Here is a 17,739-nt window from a genome sequence, read left to right as displayed (position 1 = left end):
CAAACTGTCCAGCTTTGCCCAGAATTTTGCTGGACAAGAACTCTCCATATAATGTGCACACTGCCAGCACTCAACAGTCTTCTGCAAAGAAAAAAAAGAAAAGCCTTAACCTCTGTGCTTGTACTGAGATAGGCACATTGTGCTGAGTTACTTGAGCACATAAGCTGTTTGAACTCATTTTTACAATGAATAGTATTTTCTTGATACCTATGGGTTTTTTTCATCAATGTAAAACTTGCAGAAAAATGGTCCTGCAAAAGTAAACAGTTTCATATTCTAAGCAACAAATCAGATGGCTAAGATGTCCAGAAAACCATTATTATTACATCAGCTCCATTCTTAGGACAAGCCCCAAGATGTGCTGACATGAAAAAACAGAAGTCATGGAAATCCAGAAACAAAAGTTTCAGGGCATTGTTTTGTACAAAAATAGATATTCCTATTTTTAGAAGAAAAAAAAAAAACAACCCAGCAAATGTACTGCTGAACTATGACTGGTCTGGAAAAGGGAGTTCCCTGACTATATATATTGTCAACCTCACCCAAAATAAAGTGAGTTGGCTTTTTTTACATCTGTTAGGACCAAGTGACCCTCTTAAGGGAGATAAAGTCTATTTTAATCTCTTCAGTTGTCCTGAAGCTCTTATTTTATCTTTGTCTCTTCTATAGACTAGTCTTCCACAAACACCCCTGAACCCAACCTTTAAGTTGTTTCCTACCCATGGCACTTGTCTGAGTATGTCTGAGGGACCAACAATCACATATGCTGGAAAAGGGGCTCCTGCACAGAAAAATACTCACACCCTCAAAAAACTTGGGATGAGACAACAAAATGCCATGATACAATACCATGTGCCAGAGGTTTGCTGTTCAGGAAATCTGTCATTGAAAGTAGTGTCATAATACACAGCTGAGCAAATGAAAAAAGAAGTCCCACACTTTCCTTCTAGGCATTACAACTGTCTCTGTTAAGAAAAGAAGGGAGATCAGCAACTGTACTGGGATACAAAGAGACCAAAACATGTCATAGTGCTCCAGGTGCTAAAAACACTCACTTTTCAGGAGCTGGAACACATGGGAATCATACATGGCTCTCCCAGGGCAGCCAAAATGCACATGCTGTCTTGAGTCAGTGCTGAGCAAAAGCCCTTTCTGAAATCCATGAAACCTCTTTGGACACAACACAGTGAAATCAAATGGCAGGGAGGGATGCTCAAACTGCAGCTTCATCTTCCTGCAAGTACTACATATAGCATTCCTTTGTACAGCCTTGGCTGCAAGCCCACTGGCTTCCCCACTTAATGCTGAGACGAGCTTTAAAGCTTTTATATTTGTGGAAGCACATTGAGAAAGTGCCTGAAAAGTGTCAGTACATGTCTGACATGCCACCAGCCTATACCATCTTAAAATCACATGCAGCCTTAAGAAAAGACTGATAAGTAAGATTCATATAAAACAGGTCTAACAAAACCAATTTAATAAAAGAAATTAATTTATAACTACTGCAATCTTTCTCCTTTCATGATGACCAAATACGGGTACACAGCATCAGCTTTCAGCAAGGCTGGGGGAAGGGGAAAGACTCGTTTAACAGTTGGTCACATTTAGTCAGACAAAGCTGGAAGGAGGCAAAAGGGTAATAATTTAGTGATGAAGAAACTCCAAAGACCTAAGAAAGCATGGCAGCCTCCAGAGATGGGGCTTGCCAAAAGGCTATTCTGGGGACAGATAGGGCTACAAAGCTGCTATTAAGCTTCAATCCTTAAAATAAACCCATAAACTCAGAAAATATTTATCTGTAAGGGTGGCAGCCCAATAAAAGTTTTATGAATGTTTTAAAACTGCCCCGTCAGGGGCTAGCCGCTCAGTCACCTCCCTCCCTCCTAAAAAACAACACAAGCAAGAAAGTAGGCCCATGTGTCAGGTTCCCAAGCAGGAATGACAGGACAGCCTGAAAAACGGCTCTGCACCTCCTGCACCCCCTCAAGAAGCCAGCAAAGTACACACCTCCCTGCTGGGAACGGGGCCCTGCCACAGCCTTCCCCCTGCTACCACCAGCATGGGCATTTCTGCATCATCACCCATTCCTACACACCTTCTCCAACATCATCTTCTCCTTCCTGTTACCCACTGCATGTTGAGGAAGGGGGGAAAAGAAATCAGTGTATATAGAAATAAGGAACACCATGGACTATGGGAAAATACAAACCCAATCTGGTTTTAAAGTTAAATTTCTAAAAGCTTCTTGGATCCGGAGATGGTAGTAACGTACAGTTTGTGCTGCCCAAATGAACCAGTCACTGTTAATTTGGCACCAGCTTAGAGATGGACAGTGGGCTAAGTGTAGAGGATCAAGAAAAGTCCACTCTGGACTTCCACATGTCCCATTTTTGTTAACACCCAAAGGCTTAAGAGAAAATTCAGGCAGAAGTAATGCAGACAAAAAGAGTGAATTTAAGTAAAAGAACATAAAGTTCACTTACAAAACTGTGTGAAGCCTGGAAATACCAGACAGAAGAGCGATGCTCCTTCTCCCTCTTGCCACATATTTTTTCCCCTCTCCTATTCCCCACCATCACCAAATCTGAAACTCCACACAAAGCTTAGCCAGAGGAAGCTTGGCACATTCCTCAAAATCCAGGGGAGGAATAATCACTAGCAGCAAAATCAAAATGGGATGAAAGATAAGAACGAGCAATGAAAAATTGTTTGCAGCCAACCAGACTCTCACTGCTCACATGCAGAATTTGCCATGACAGTAATTAGGTCCAATTCAAAACAGCTTTCAAAAAAATGAACTACAGTTTGTTCACACTTGGTCCACTCTACCTAGGCAGCACCATCCTACACGGTTTCTTCAATTGCTTTTCAAGTAAAATGCTTATAGACTTAAAACCAATACAAAGCCCCCAAAGAAAATAACCCAAACCTCTGTGGCAGAACAGAGGGTCTGAAGTGTGCTCATGCAACGGAGCACACACAGCTCCCAGGCTGGTGGTGCAGATGTGAGGCTGTGGCCAGCCCAGGGATGGTTGGCAGTGCAGATGTTTCCTGTCACCAGTGTCATGTTTGCGCTGCTACAGATTTATTTTTTTAATGTATTGTGTTACTCCATCTATCTTAGTGAATTGCCCACCTTGTAAAATTCTAATTACATTATTTTCTTCTTGTTATCTGCATTATCTGAAATTATTTATACTATTATAACCTTGGTTTCAAACACTGGTTATAAACATTGTTGCAACAGTTATTAGATGAGAGTTCCTATACATACACACACTGAGATGAATAATTTACTTTACAACTGCTCTGAAATGCTGGAACATGATTTTGTTTCCCCAACATGCTTCTCTAGCAAAAACAAAGGAAAAAAAAAAGAGGAAAAAAAAAAAAAAGAAAAAACCCACCACAACTAGAGGGACAAGATCCAATCTGTCTTCCCTTGGGATCTCAAAGTAGCAGCTTTCCTGAAGATGGCACAACACTGTCCTCTATTTGAAGCTTTGTCGGCCACTTCTTTCTGGGGGCGCGGAGCAGTTGCTGAGCCAGAGTTTGGCAGGAGTAAGTGCTCTGTTAGATTAAATTTCAGCATGATGTTCTTGATATGAATCGGAGCACCATCCTCAAAGTGCAACGGGAGGGTAAAACGCCAGCCATCAAGATGGATGGTTTGTTTTTATTTTTATAGAGGTTTTCTAAACCTCAACTTTCACCTCTTAGCCCCCTCCCCCTCCTGTTCTCAGTCACCTCCAATACTCCATCTGTCCGCTTCATTTAATAGAAACCTATATTTCCTAGCTAATGGAGGCATTTGGCTAAGAAGATAATCTCTTTGTGTTCGCTTCAGTTGTCACATTCCTGTTATCATATTAATACTGATTAAATACGAAACCCAACATTGAAGTCAGACCCCACACATTATTTAAAAGCGACAAGATGTTCATATTTTGGCACTTTGAAACCTCAGCCAGCATGGAAGCGACCTCCCCCTCCCACTCTGAACACCCTTCAGCTGGGATGCCACCCATATGGATTTGTACAGGACAGAATACTTTAAGAGCACGGTCCTGCTTGAGAATACCAGACAAAGTTCAGGTTTCCTGAGAAGCTCTAGGAGCACACAAACTGATCTCAAGGAAACAAAGACATGGCAGGTCAAGCAGCACAACGCTGGGGGTTACAAGACAAGAAGGGTCAGTACAGATCTCTGCTCTCTCAAAAATGTCCAGCGGCCATTAACAGCTTGTGTTTGTGCCTCAGTTTCCCCATCTGTACAAGAGCATATTTCACAAGCTGTGCTGTAGGTGTGCAGCCAGTTTATTAATGTCAGTTTGGGTCTGACATTAATAACAGACTGAAGGTGCTGCAGAAGAAGTACGAATAACCAGACATCAAATCAGCAAAAACTAATTCAACAAATTCTGGGATTTAAGCCAACTTCATAACATGTCACATTTTAAAAGCAGCCAGGCCCACATGTGATAAAGCACACTTCTAACCCTGAGCAAAGTCATCCTCAAATTCCAGAACAACTCTACTCATCAGAACTACACTGCAATAAGACCCAGATGAATTTGCACCATTCCTTTCTCGTTTCTCATGTGACCGTCATCATTCTCTGTGGAGGAAGAACACTGGGATACAATAGCTATGAAAATGAGCCTAATGAGATGCATGCTTTAACTCTCTGTATTGTTCAACACGCAATCATCACTAATTTTTTTAATAAAAAATTATTAACATAGCTACTTATTTATTTGGGGTTTATCCCATTCAATTTAATGGACTACCACTGCCAAGTCAATAGAAGCACAAATTAGTAAGACTTAACCTCAAAGTTTTGGTGAAATTAGTCACGTATGTCACTGATTTCTCAGAACTGCAATTCAGTAAGAGCCTGAGTTGCATGCTGTTGTCATCTTTGTGTGCAAGTACCAAGTCTGAGAATGAAAGCACAGTAGTTACGTACGCTACACGTGCAAATTATTTATGAGTTCCTGAAGACAGACCCAGTGTTCCAGCCACTCTGATTACATCCACCTTTCCTCGAGACCAGGTCTGAGCTGCACACTCCATTCAGCCAGTACCTTTCCTAAAAGGCCATGTGACACCTCCTGAGCAACTTTGGAGCAGATGAGGTTATAGCATGGTCAGGAAAGCTCCCCTGGGATGTCAAGAAGGCTAAGCTAACCTTCTGAGATCCGTATAAACAAACAACCGAACATGGAGAGCCTTGAACCGAGGGACTGCTGTTTACCTAACCCCTGAACTGCAAGAGACATCAATCCCTGCCTTATTAAAGAAATGCATACGCTAGCCAGGCATGCCTGCTTGATCAGCTCTCTCTCATTCACAGCTTCTCTGGGGTCGGAGGAAGTTCCAACAGGCCCTGTTCCATAAATAAAATCCTTCTGGCTGGCGATAACTAAATTGTATTAAGACTGGCTCAGACAGCTTCAATTAGAAATAATCGGCAGGGGTGGACTGAAATACCCTCCATCAATTTGCTTACAGATGGTCTTTTCCTCCTTTTCCTCCCCAAGCCAATCCTAACTACCTGGTTCAATGAAAGTAGCAGGGAATCCATAACATGCTTCTACTTTTTCTATGTGTAATCCATATGTATGTGTGTCCTGAAATCAAAACCTAATATATGAGTAAAAGCTTTAAATACAGAGAGAATCAACAGGTCTTTAACAGAAGATTCCCAGCCATCAGCAAGCAAAACCAGGAAACTTCAGAGTCTGAAGAACACAGACCCTCCCCCACCATGTTTACAAGATTTCTCTCATTTCTCAGCCACCCGAAAAGCAATCATTTGTGTATACTACAAATCCATCCTTTCTTTCTGAAGATTAGTGAAAATAAGGTTATTCAACCAAAATCACTTGCAAAACTCTACAGCATAGTCTTCTTACAAGTATCAGTATTTATTAAAGCTCAAAATCTTACGGAAAAGACATTTAAGATCTTGTTAATCTACCTATAATTTTTTCCAAATGCCAAATGAAACTATTTTTTTTCTGTGCTTATAAGAAATAAGTTCTAAAAGAGACTCACTCTTGCTTTTGCCCCAGCATACATTTACTCTGAAATCTAATCGCATATTTAAAATTAAACATTAGTGAATTGCACAATGCTCAACTGAACAGAAATAGTCAAGCTGTTGTATTTTCACAGATGTGAAAAATTAATTTGATTTTTCACAGGAATAAATTAGCAAATATTAAATTATATACATATTTCAGTATTTTCTCAAAAAAACTTTCTATTTGACCTTGGTCACTGGAAAAATGTTCTTAAAAATATTCAACTTCTCTTAAAAGGAAGAGTAGCTCAACAGAGAGCCTAGGTCAATAAATCCAAACTTAAATCTCACTTCAAGTAAAAAATAAAAACACTGATAATTTACTGAATAAGTCAATCTTGCTCTGAATGTGCACAATTTCAAGACAGAAAAATAAAACCCACAACTAAATCCAATTACATTATGTCCGCAAACTACTCACTTCAGAGCATAACAAGGAAAATATGAAAAAAAACTAGGGGAAAGAAGTCTGGGATTGGGGAAGCAGGCATCCATTTCCACATGAACTCCAAAGGGACTATAATCTTCGTACATCTTCTAAGGAGGTACTTGTGAGAACAGTCAATTGTAATGAGCCATGAAAAGAAAATCCCCAGTTCATGATATACAGCCTGCTCTCATGTCAGCAGGAACTTGCATTCTTTAGCACATTTCCAGTTCTGAAAAAACATCTTCTTCTCTTAAGCCTGGCACATGCTGCTTGGCACAGCCCATGTTACCATTGTGGGAGCTTGAAAACATAATTCATTGCAATCATAAAGAAAACAAATGCATATTCTTCAGGCTGCATTCATGCTGTAAAACCAGTCCTGATGAGCTGATACTTCAGCAGGCAAACAGTCCCTTGCCTAACACATCCATGCATCAACTGGCCATATTAGGGAGACAGAATGTTGTTGTTCTTTCACAGATAGAAAGCTGAGAAGGTAAACAAATGCACTGAGGAGTAAATACATACCTGGCAGCAAACTCGTACTGAATTAAAAGTCCTCAGGTGCACAGCAAAAGCCTGCACCACACAAACAACGTTCTTCATTTACATACAATGGCATAGTTCAGGATAGAACAACAAACTAATCAAAGGGATGGCATAGATCATATATATACATTTATCTATTTACCTTATTAAAAAATCCTTAAAAAGCAGCAGAGGCTGCTCAGGGTTCTGTGGGAAAGGACAGGGAAAGGGGCTGCAGAAGTTAAGAAAAGGCAAATGGCCAGAGAGGAAACTGAGCGGAGAGGAGAGAGTAGAAATGGATTAGGGTTAAACATCAAAAAAAAAAAAAAAAAAAAAAAAAAAAAAAATCAAACTGGGTAACTCATCAGTTGTAAGAGGAAAGAACAGGTTCTCCAAATCACCAAGTTGTCTTGATTTGCTACTCTGGAATAGTTGAGGGGGATGAGGGGAAAGGGTGAGGGAATTGAGGGCTCAGAGGTTAAAAAAAATATTGTCATAAAACCCATAGCACAAAAGCATGCAATCTGGAATTCTTAGGATTGAAGTTACAACTTCAGATATTGTACGAAAGACTTTTCTAAGCAGGATGATGGTCTTCTCTACTTTACCTATAATTTTTATTCCATGTATTAAGTACTTTTAAAAGTATTTTTTGCAGATTCTTTTCTTTAAATGCAATAATACTGTAGCTACAGGCAGGAAATGCTTTTGTTGCTTATGTATAACATTATACAAAATCATGTTACAGCAGAGCCCCCCCTATCAAAACAGGTCTATTGAAGCTCCAGTTATTTCCTATTCTTTATTAAACACTCAAATCCCTTTGTGAAAACACAAACCAAAGACTGCTTTACACAGACTTCCTTGAAATCAATGCATACTATTAAGAACAACTATTTTTTTTTGTCCCCAAACTCAAAACATGGATCAGGCTCTCAAGGTTAACGTCCTTGTCACACAACAGTTCTCATCCACTGCGCACTGGCCACTGTTGCGAGTCAATACTTCAAATACTCTACAATTTGCAAACCACAAAGCTCTATGCCTCCAGGAAGCCCCTGTGGTGTATGTTTTTACTCAGACTTCAAAAAGCTATTAGAACAAACACTGGTGGAAAGGGAAGGTGAAAGGCCCAGGGGATGAACGATCAAAATCAAGTAAACGAGCACAAACAGTTTACAGAAAGGGAGAGAAATTTCATGGCAAGGAGGCAACCTGAATGCATGAATGACCCTTGTGGAGACTTTTAATAAGATCAAAGATATGTAAAGGCTTGGAACCTGAGTATTTTCCACCCAGATACTGCAAAGCCATGAGTGAGAACTGTAACATCCAAAAACTAGCATCCCGTTTTGCACACAAGAAAGCAGAAATAAAGATGAAAGAAATAATTCCTTCTTTGGTATTGTATAAATAAACTACAGACCTGGCAACACAAAATTTAGATTCATGGCTTCTACTTCCTTTCTCTACGTAAACAAGAGGACTCCTGGAGAAAGCTGCCCGCTACAAATAGGACAGAGCGAGCTCCTCCTGACCAGCTCATCCTGAGACCCTTGGTCCACCTGTCTACAGAGTATTTCAGTCATCTCTCATCAAAAAAAGTAACCCTTGAAAGTAGAATTCCACCTTAAACATCAAAAGAAGCAATTATAAATTGTGTAAATCCCCTGCACATTTTTGGGAGAATTTAAGGATCACTTTAAAAAGTACCATATTTGGGCAGTTTGGTCATGTACCCGAATCCACAGGGATCCTCTGAATCCCCCACATTTAGCTGTACTGACATCAGCTAAGTCCTCAGCAAGAAAAAGGGCCCTTCCTTCCCAGAAGGACAATGCTTAACTGAGCAGCAGTAAACCAACAGAAATTTTTATGACATCTATGTTTTTTCACTCTTCAGAAGAAACTGTAATTTGTTCCTTCTGTAATTTTTTCCAAGGCACTCACTGAAGTATCCCAAACCTGCAAAGGCAAGTATATGAGAACAAAATTAAATATATATATATATATATATTCCCATTTGTTCTAGGAGATACAAAGTATTACCAAATTATTATTTTTTGATGCTCTAAGGTTGCTCAGCCAAACTGTAGAGACACTTAATAAAACTCACTGTTAGTTATATTCTTTTTCAAGAAAAAAATATATTCACACTTGAAATTACAGCAAGCATGTATTGAATTTGCAAAATGAAACACCTAAAAAGGACAACAACAAAGAACAGACAGAAGGCAGCACATGCATCCTGCTCTTGTGTGCAGGATGTGTGGTACATTAAACTTCTCTACTATTTCATGAAAGTAAGAGCAATCATGTTGTTCCACGCCCTGTTCTAATCCAAACTGTTTGCAACTTCAGCAGCATAAAACCAGTGAAGCCAAAATTAAATGAAGAATTTGGTCTGTAAGGAACAGGATATTTGGGTTGTAGTGACTGTGCAAGGCACCTCCACTTAAAGTGAAAAATATCCAAAATAAAAATGCAGCAGAAATTTTAAAACCTGAATATGGTTCTATTCTGCAGCTGTGTGTTTATGGAACCATCACATATGCAAAACAGGGTAGGATTGCTTTTATAGGGGAAATAAACTCATTCAATTCCTCATTTTGAATATTTAATTTTGCCTCCCACTCACATGTTGGATTTTTTTCCCTGTTTTTTCTTCAAAAAAGGTAACCTTCAGCAAAGGAACCCCACTGAACAAAGGATTTCCGAAGCACGTGAGGCAAGACTCACGACAGCCCAACAGCAGCAGTTTACATAACAGCAGCATGGGGCCAAAAGGCATTAGATAATTTGGAAATGGTGCCCAAGTAAGTTAATGGTGGTGTGATGGCAAATACAAGCACAGAACAAATACAGGCAAATAGAGCTGCCTGTTTGGGCATATCCACTGCAGACATGTCCTGCCAGAGAGCTGCACTGGGCAATGGGCTCCAAGAGCTTACAGTCGCTGTTATAATTATTCAAAATTCAGCAAAGTAACAGCCCTAAATATGCAAGATGCTTATTTTCTCCCAGGGAATGCAACTTTCCACAATAACTACATTCCCCCAAAATAACAAAGCCTGGATTAACTGGAAAGACTTATGACCACAAGAGACTCTACACAGAAGTAAGGTTATTATACACAGCAGCATTCCCAGCTCTCAGTTTTACCACAAATCTCAAGATAAGTGCACCTCTTTTGAAATCCCAGATCCTAAAAACATGCAACTGAGTGCAAATCTCAGTTTGTTTAATTTATGTATCTAGCTCTTGTGGCTTAGGAGAATCTTATATATGACCTGAGTTTATCTAAGAAAAGAAACAATCCTTACAGATTTTTTTTTTTTTTTTTAATAAAAGGAAAATCATTCTTTGGGGGCTTACAATCATTGAGTACTTTGGACAGCTGACTACCAGTGTCACTGCCAACTGAAACAACTGTTCAGTTTCAAAAATACTTATAAAAACCCACAGTCGGCTCCCAAGCTCTCCCCACACTATCAGATCCCGATTTTATCCTCAAATTAAGATAAACAAATGCTATTATAGCATCTTTCTATTTTGCAACGGGGATTTGAAGCTTAACTTCAGGGTAACTAGTAGAGCAATTGCTGTTCTTGGAAGCAAAAAGGGAAACTTAATTAGAATGCACTTGGAGCAGACTATTTTGGCAGCTCAATTCCCAACAGCCTCCATCTGCAGAGGGCAATCTCAGGCACAGAGCTAGACTGGATTTTCCCTTCAGCCCTTCCTTTCAAGAGCTCACAATATTGCAGCACTAGAACATCCACAGGTCAGAAAATTCGCCTCTACCTTGCACATCCCTACAGAAGCCTGAAAATGCTGGTAGAAATATTTGAAGACAAAATAAGCTATTACTGGCATCCAACTTCAGGGACCAAGAAACATGGGCAGGGGATGCAGTAGCAGATGAATAAAGAAAAGAGGCAAACAGGAGAGAGGTGAGAGCATTAGCAAAAAGTCAAAGTGAAGGGAGACTCAATGGAGATTGGAAGCAAATATTAAGAAAAAATGTATGCAAGTGATTGCCAAGTGGGGTTTCTTTTGGTTGTGGGTTGTGGTTTTTTTCCGTTTCCCAAGTGGTAAAATCTGTAGAAGTTAAGATACCTTATGGTCAAACAAATCCCATCTGCTGGAATTCTTTTATTTTCTTAATAGGATTTTTTTTCCCCATAAATAGCACAAATAATTAATTTCATATTTACAGCAGGACTCCAGTGAAATGCAAAAAATAAAGCAGTTGATTACTCACTGAGGAGAAAAAAACCCCTCAGTACAGGGCAACAGGTCAATTACAAAGCACCACCCAAAACCAGCAAAGTTTTCCTTGTGTGTGTCAGCAGGGGGAATGCAATCACTTAATTAGAGCTGGTATCATAATGCATCTCACAATAAAGAGCTAATTAAGATATTCTTTTTTGTATCTGAAATTTTAAATGCTTAACTTCACCGCCTTGTTTTTTAAAGGTAATTTTCTTCATAGATGGAGGCAGCACCTACATCCTTACTGCTTTCCACATACAAACAATAAGCTCAGAAGAACACGCTCTACAGAGTAGGACAGAAATAAACTAAACACAAACCCAACAGGCAGCAAAGCTCAGTTTGCTTTGGGGCTGAGCTCACACTTGTGCAAGTGTGAGGTGCTTTGCTGCTTAGGGGAGCAAAAGGAGTTCAGTACACACTGCTCTTTACTGCCATGGAAGGATAGGTGAGAGAGCAATAGTACTTCTTCCTGAAGGCCACCAACAGCCCTGCCCTGGAGCGGAGTGTGATGGTTACTGGTGTGATGTGGTGAGTAGGGAAGAAATGCTGCAGTAGCACCATGTGCTGCAGAACCACCAATGTTCCTTCTGTTGCACTAATGACGCTTCCATTAAGCTCCTCTTGCACAAGAATAGAAAGGGTGGGTGGCAGTAAAATAAAAGGCTCCCTCTCGTTCTTTTCAATGACCCACAGGATCACTGTGTAGCCTATACGGTACCCAACACAAGGGCTTACACAGGAGCTGGACTCTTTTCTTGCCAACATACTCAAATGCTGCTACGTCACCTGATGCCTGATAATTCCATAATCCATGTCTGCTTGATCCCAGAAAAACAACCTGCTGGACACACACTCCAATGGAAACTTCAAATCCAAAGAGTCATAACCTCCCCTGGGAACAGCATCTGCCCTTGTGTGCAATGACCTGCTGCCTGTGAAACCAATCTTACTATCAACACATTCCCCCTTCAGAGCTCTGAGTTCAGAGATTCCTGCAATTCTGTCACTGCAGACAAGACCAGGATCTCCCAATCCTAACATGAACGAGGCAGACAGGCAGTTAGTAAATTAACATTTCCTTGACTTCTGTTTTCATTCAGAAGGAACGTGCACAAATCTTGACTTTGATTCCACAAGAACACTCTAAGGCCAATAAATCTGGTTATTCAGCTTCAAAGGTCAACATGGGCTCACACGATGTCACTACTCAAAAGGTAGGCTCGATTCCTTCAGGCCAACCTTTTTGTGTAAATGCAGCACAAACTCCTAGTTCCTATGTGGTCACCAGGACTTCCACATCACTACAGTTTAATCTGCTCAAGAGGGGATCACACAAGGAAGTGATGCCTCCCTGGCAGCAATCCTCTCCCAGCCTCTGTCCATAGTACACCAGCCAACTTTCACAAAACGGAGAGAAGGAGATTTATGCCTGAAGTACCCCTTAAGGATTTTAGGTTTTGTTTAGTTTAGAGGGTAGGGGAAAAGAGACTGTGAAAGAACAAGCAGAGCTAATCTCCAGCTTTTAAATAAAACACAGCTACACAGATTTCTTTGCCCTTGGGCTTTTGTTTCTCCTCTTGACTGAAATCCTGCTCAGCCTCACCTGATTCTGACAGGGATGGCAACCCACCAGACCCTTGCAGCCAACAATTTTTTATTTTCCTTTATTAAAACAGGAGCCAGGCTGGGAAAACAAGGACATTAAATGTGCCTAAATTCCATTTGGCGTAAGAGAAGATTATCCTATTCTAATGCAACACAAGCAAAGAATTCCAAATGTCAAGATCTCTCACAAAAAAGGTATGCTGCTTAGTGACAGGATGTTTAATTATTCTCTGTGCAATGAAAAAGTTTCAACTGCCCCATTCCTGCTGATGTCAGTAAGGAGTACCCTCTAAATCACAGAGTTGGGAATTTGACATTTATCTACAGTGAACCATTTAAAGTTTGTCTCCTACAGTTGTTAAGAAAAACCCAAAACCCTGAAAGTAACATTCCACAAATGCCAGCTATGCTGGGGTGTTGAGACCTACCTGAACAAAGTGACATACACTTTGAATAGTAATAAAAACAACCTGAATATCAAAAAAGAATACAATTAAGATAGGTCTTAAGGAGGAGATTACAGAAGACAACGTGATACACACATTATTTTACTGTTGCATTTTTCAATCTTCATATACCTTTAATTTCCCTCATGCTATTCAACCTCTAGTCAACTTCCTTGCTTAAGTGCTAAAAAAATACTGAAAAAAAAGTTGAATCCCACTTTTAAACCCTCAGTTTTAACTGGAATTGAAATTATGCAAAGTAGTGCTGTTCATGTACAGCTCTTACATCACAGCTCTCCCACTATGTCATTAAGTACTTTGCAAGCCAGTGTGGGATCTCATCCAATGAAAAAAGTGGCAAAATAAAAAACCACCAAAGATGCACCAAATCCACAATATGCTGAAAGGGAAACATATTCTGCATTTCTACCCTTGATTCCACACATAAGAATACAAGGAATTCTCAAGAACAAGGCACTTTGCTTAATTCTGACCCCTCTATGTCATGTTATACCAACACAGCTGGATCCCAGAGGTGCTGTGTCCTGGGTTAGGGAGCACATCTGTGCTGGTACTTCAGAACAGACTTTTATGGCACATTCAATCCCTCTTACCATGACAAGCAGTGGAAACACTGAAATGGACTTGTTCTCTCAAGTGCAAGGCAAAAAGTTACTGAACAAAAGACAAAGTCATAAACCAGTTTGTCTTCACCTGTTATAAGAAACTTAAAACTCCTGTTATCCTGTATGGCTAAAAAGAACAGCAAAGCTACAAAGCTTGTACTCCAATATTCTCATTTGTATCTCTTATGAAAAGTGTCTTTTATTACATTTAAATTTCCTCAATTCAGAAATGTGTTCAGCTCTAAGGAGTGTTAGATATGCACTGCTTCTTTCACATTAAGAAATAAGGTGGCTCTTAACTAAGTCATGTATAGCAATTTTTAGTTAGAAAGAGGAGAATGGCAATCAAACACATTGCAGTGCCTCAGAAAGGATGAACACTTCACTAGCAATTAGACAGAAAAGAAAGTGAACCACGCCTGAGATATCACACATGCTCCAATTAAATTTAAAAAGTTGCTAAGTTTTACAATAATCAAGCACAAGACAGATGCAATGAGCCAAAACCAAAGAAATGGGCATATCGAAAGTCAATCTCTTAGAAGATGTCAAGACACACATCAACAGATCATGATTTTGCAAACCAAGAAGAGTTTTACAGGGTCAGTTCTTGGGTGAGAGACAGTTAAATAAAATCCACAATTAGCACTAGGTTACTCAAAATGATTTGCTGAACTTTCCTCTAAATTTCTTATCAGCTGGCACAACATTCCTTGGTGCGAGGTATGTTGAAATAAGCATTTTCCAAAGACTGTCATTGTTAGCTTTTATCTTCTTTAGAATAAGACGCTTAAACATACAGTCCCTGTCTCCCCAAACTTGTTCTTGAACAATACTTTTCACTCATTTACCCTATACAGTCTTCCATTTACAACTACAACAGCTGCCACATATCACCCACCTCAGCAAGCAGTGCCCCATCAGTAGCTCGCTCCCTCATCCACACAAAGAATAACTTTAAAAGCAGTGTAGTTTAAATTGCCTTTCAAATCCTGTTTGCTTTTTAAGCACCTTGTTAAACTAAGCAAAACTCTCTTGTGAGTTTAGAGATTATGTCCCCCTTCTTATGCATTTGATCATGCAACCAGTCTGGAAAGGAAGCGTCATCCTGTCAATTAACAGGCCTTGAAACTTTGCCCTCAGTTAAAGCACAAACAGCTCCACAACGGAGCCCTACAGAACAGCAGATCTACCAGCAAATACTGGCTTTTTTCTTTCAGATGATGGTGCAAACATTCTAGAAAGTAGGTTGTACCTTGTCATTCAAGCAATAAAAGCATGCCTGGACACAAAACCAGAAGTGAGATGAAAAATAAATCCTACTTTCACCCACCACCCTGCTGCCTGCCCATTTTACCCTGCATGAGCAAACATCCAGGCAAACGACACATGAGTATTGTCAAACTGCAATTCATCATCTTCCTCTGCAGAGATGATCTGGCAGTGCACGACATCTCTGCTAAGTAACATCTTTCAATAGCCAAGTTACATTTTGCTTTATTTCATGTTATTAAGCTTTGCTTCCACCTCCTTGGACCACCCTAAGGGATTCTTCTCTGTTATGTTCTTCAAATACTTGCAGATAATCATATCTCCTGCTCAGACATCATTTAACCAAGTTTCATGCATTTCTTTTCATCTTCTTTCCCTCATAAATCAATCCCTTCAGCCTCTCCAGCATTCTTGCTGCTCTTCCTTGAATTTCTTCCAAACGACTGACATCTCTCAGCGACTGAGGAACTTCCAATTGCATGCTGTACTCTAGATTTGTTTTTTGTAATCTAAAGAAAGATAATTACATCTTTTCAATAAATATTAATGCTCTAAGCCTGGAACAAATCTAAATCAGGAATTTCATTATTTTGGGTTTTTTTCCAGAATGGATAGTAATTATCCCCATTTCACAGAGCAGAAGAGCAGAGAGAAGTATCTGCCTTATTGCTGCACACAAGCAGTGCCAGAATAAGAAACAGATCCACGTTCTGCCATTCCCAGTTGTGGTCTGCCAAGTTACAGCCCACAGATGACATAAGACAATGCTCTCAGGCTGATCTGTAAGCAAACACAAGCCACTTCCAAGTGAGTCTGGAACAACACCAGGGGAGCCCAACACTTGCTCGTGCGAGTGGGTGCTGTTGGCACCAGTGGGACCATGCAACACCCTAAGGTGTGCCATGGTCTGTCATTACCTTTAGTAGTCAGGACACAAATCTCTGACACATCTACTTAATTTTTACTGCTATGGAGAGGTTTGTTTCTAAAACTAGCCATCAGCTATCATCAGGTCAACTGGCTGAGCAAGCTAACTCAGCTCCAGAGTTCAAGACTGGTTTTAAATATGAGAGGACTGATTGAATGCCAGGCTGAGGCAGTACAAGGCAGTTTTTAACCTGGACATTTCCTTCCCTTCCCTCCCACTCTGATACATTTCCAAAGGAATCACAGAAAAATTACTTCAGAAAAATTTTTAAAAAGCTCTTTGCAAAAAAATCTGTAAGAGACTGTATGAGAGGAGGCAAGGATGAAGCATAGGTTGGGGGTTAAGGGAGAGAAAAGTCTGACTAGTTAAATTAAAAAAAAACCCCAACCCACAAACAGGATGCAGACACATTAAAAAAGCAACACTGATCTAACAAAGGAATGTGAACTGCAGTTGACTCAAGCAGCATCACAGCAATGGCCCTCCCCCTACACCCAAATCGCTGCAACTCTTAAAGATACAGGTTTTTAGGCTCTTTCAAATCCTGTGCTTCTTTCCCATTCCTTGATACTCTTAACCTGACTTAATTTAACCTATTGCCTTTTCTTTCCAGACAACAAGAGTACCCAAGTTTGACCCAGACTAAAGCAAAGCAAACTAAGTTGTATTATTCTGCCTACCTTAGAGAGGTATTAAATTCTAGCATTCTGCTACATATCCTTCTCATTGAAAGAACAAACCATAAAGGGTCCTCTGTTTTCAAGGTCTGCTGTTCAACATCAGATGAGTGTAACCAAGATTAGATAATGAACACCTTGGTGAAAGCTATCATTTCTTCCCACTAACTCAACAGACAGAGCAAAATGCCATTATCTAAATCTATATACTATTTTCTTCATGTTATTACTGGTTCACAATTACAGCTCCTGCTTACATCCACAAGGGTGCCAAAGACTCCTTATAAGGCTTCTCCCTGTCCCAGGAAGAACCATTTCCTCCATCCAAAAATGTAGAAATAGCAATGTAAATGCCATCCTCCTGTTCTTTTTGTTCATCAAATTTTTGCCTCCAGGAGAGAAAAGTTACTAAGAACATTACATAATTATATTTTAAAGCAAGACATCATCTTGATTTTCAGCTCTAAGGTCATCTATGCATCATTTCATCACCTACCTGAAGGGACCCTCAGTGAATCCCTACAAGCTCTTCTATACCAGAAAACTAAAAGCAAACATGTAGCTGGTGTAACCTTTTCTTTAAATGTGTATTTTTGCTAATTAGGCTCTCAGACCTATTTGAAAAGTCTAGCATTTGGTGACAAAACTAGAAGTACAGCTAGGATAGAACACATGAGATATTTTATATAGTCAGAAAATCTTATCTTGTAATAGGAAGAAGAAAGGAAACTTGCAGAGGGTCAAAATTAGAGCAGTTGCATCACACTGTAAGTTAAATGGAAAATAGACCATCTTCTGCAAGAAATCAGGAAACTTCACCTTTCTCTGTAGATCAATTGCTACGTTTATTGTTTGCTGTCA

The 17,739-nt window shown here is 39.8% G+C and overlaps 1 protein-coding gene across 2 annotated transcripts in view; it reads right to left on the bottom strand.

The window, feature by feature from the left end:
- EEFSEC (eukaryotic elongation factor, selenocysteine-tRNA specific) overlaps nt 1–17,739 on the bottom strand; it is a 124,578-nt gene that overhangs the window by 24,608 nt on the left and 82,231 nt on the right. The gene's annotated exons all lie outside the window — the stretch shown is intronic.

This window comes from Corvus hawaiiensis, chromosome 11 (assembly GCF_020740725.1).
Source record: "Corvus hawaiiensis isolate bCorHaw1 chromosome 11, bCorHaw1.pri.cur, whole genome shotgun sequence".
In the NCBI taxonomy this organism is placed as follows: domain Eukaryota; kingdom Metazoa; phylum Chordata; class Aves; order Passeriformes; family Corvidae; genus Corvus; species Corvus hawaiiensis.
The sequence above is the reverse complement of the archived record's forward strand: the minus strand, read 5'-3'. Positions and strand labels throughout refer to the sequence as shown.